Here is a 2,072-nt window from a genome sequence, read left to right as displayed (position 1 = left end):
AGGGTACAACCAGTCCTTGTTGAGCTACAATCATAATATATCCCCTGCTTCTTATTGTTGATATAAATTTGGGATGAAATGCAGAAAGTGGAAGAGCGTGTGATAATGAAATTGAAACAGCGGGAGAAGATGATGTGAGGCTAAGGCGAGTTGTTGTTGAGGTGCAGTCGGAAAGAGTAAAGCAGATACTTGACCACAACTGTCGCTCTACAGGTTGAATTTGCGTGTCTTCTGGTTCATGTTCATCTTCTTGGGCTACAATTAATGTTGGGATTGGGTGTGATTGCAGGACAGAAGAAGCCACGCAAAGCTCATACACACCCGACCTAGGCTCCAACTATGCTAATGCTATCATCTGCTTTCATTGGATTTCAAATACATTGCTTCTTTTCTTTCTTTCAACCCATATGTATATACTTATCTGCTGTCTACTAACAAACAACCGCGCTTATTACAACTCGATGCTACTCTAATTATGCAACTCTCCTACTCCTTGCTCAAACTCTCTTCAACTACATCATTCTTTCCCTTTCACTTCAACAAAACCACATCCACCACTTCTTGCTCTCTTAACTTCCAACAAACAAAACCTCTACACAATTTTCATTATTTTGTATGGAACTCTTCAAATCCCTTGCATTTCAGTTTCGGAATATTTGAACTAGTTCTTTTTTTTGGGGCTGCCATGAATAGATTTTGGGTTTAGATGTGGATATTGAGTTGAGTTGCTAATCCAATCTAGGCTTATAATTGAGTTGGTTTGGGTCAGTTAGTGGGCCACAGGCCCGATCCAACCCTAGCAGGCCAATGTATAAAATCGATTTTTAGTCAGCCTACTAATTTTGGGAGCCCACTGAAGCTTTAGAACTGGGCAGATAGGGTCCATTTTAGCTTTATTTTGATGGCGCACTTAAAAAAAACAACATTAAGAACGCAGATAATATTTTCTTTGTTTTTGTTGTTATCTATTTCTGCATTATTGCTGTGATAATAATATTTTGCTGAAGGGAATGGTTTAGATATATATGTGCGGAATAACACATGTAAGTTATATTTATAGTATATAATAGTGCCGATTATCATAATTTCTCCGAAGTTTAGATCAAGCTTGTTACTAGCTTTAATTTGCTATCTCAAATTTTGTGCGCCACTATGGAGGTAGTAAATTGGAACTTCCTCCCACGGTGGACGTAACAGTGTTTTCTTATGGTAAAATGTATTTATTTATTCGTAGTTTGCGTATTATGAGAAAAGGAATAAATAATACTAATAATATGGAAAGATCATCAAGTACAGTGGCACTATTTATATTGTTTACAAGACAACCCACACAGTCCGTTAGGTGGATACGACATGAATCCTTTGCTTCTAATGTCAACTACTGAAAGACACATATGAAAGTTTTGTGGTCCTTTTAATTTGGAAATTTTAACTTTTTTTTCTGAAAATTTTTATAATTTTCATCCAAGTTCAAAGTGGATATGTATCAGTGCAATGATTGACCTTGGTGATAAACTCTCATCTCTGCTTCATCTTATCTATTATACGACGATCCTTGAATTCTTCTGTTTGAGTCTTAAGCCCACGTTTGGTTGGGTGTTTTTAGAGGTTGGAAAGGGAATCAAGTAATTGAATCAATTACTTGTTGTTTGGTTTGGGTAATGAGATAATCATTACCCTTACTTAAGGGTTACCCAATCACCCAATTTGTTACCCCTCAAAATATAGGGGAAACAAAAGAAAGGGATTTCCTTACTAATGATTCATTTTCATTGTTAAACCAAACACTCAATAAAAGTAATGGTTATTGTTACCATTCCACTCCTTTATTTGATTCCATTCCCTTTCCATTCCTCTACTTGAACCAAACGAGCACTTAATTAAACTCCGCTTTTTTCTTTTTTCTTTTTAGTTTTTCCAACAACTAAATCAACTTATATATATATATATATATATATATATATATATATATATAGGGTTAGGTTATATTGAGAAGCTCAAATGTGTTGAGAAGTTGAGAAGCAATCTAATAGATGAACATACCAATTAGTTTTTATGAACACGAGTTTGAT

The 2,072-nt window shown here is 35.2% G+C and overlaps 1 long non-coding RNA gene across 1 annotated transcript; it reads left to right on the top strand.

Annotated features, from left to right (window-relative positions):
* On the top strand, window positions 1-502 carry LOC131005016 (uncharacterized). Its single transcript, XR_009095190.1, has 2 exons — window positions 1-213; window positions 290-502. It is a non-coding gene; the product is annotated as an uncharacterized LOC131005016 (long non-coding RNA).
* The last annotated feature ends 1,570 nt before the right edge of the window (window positions 503-2,072 follow it).

The sequence above is a fragment of the Salvia miltiorrhiza genome, chromosome 1 (assembly GCF_028751815.1).
Source record: "Salvia miltiorrhiza cultivar Shanhuang (shh) chromosome 1, IMPLAD_Smil_shh, whole genome shotgun sequence".
Taxonomy (NCBI): Eukaryota; Viridiplantae; Streptophyta; class Magnoliopsida; order Lamiales; family Lamiaceae; genus Salvia; species Salvia miltiorrhiza.
The sequence above is the reverse complement of the archived record's forward strand: the minus strand, read 5'-3'. Positions and strand labels throughout refer to the sequence as shown.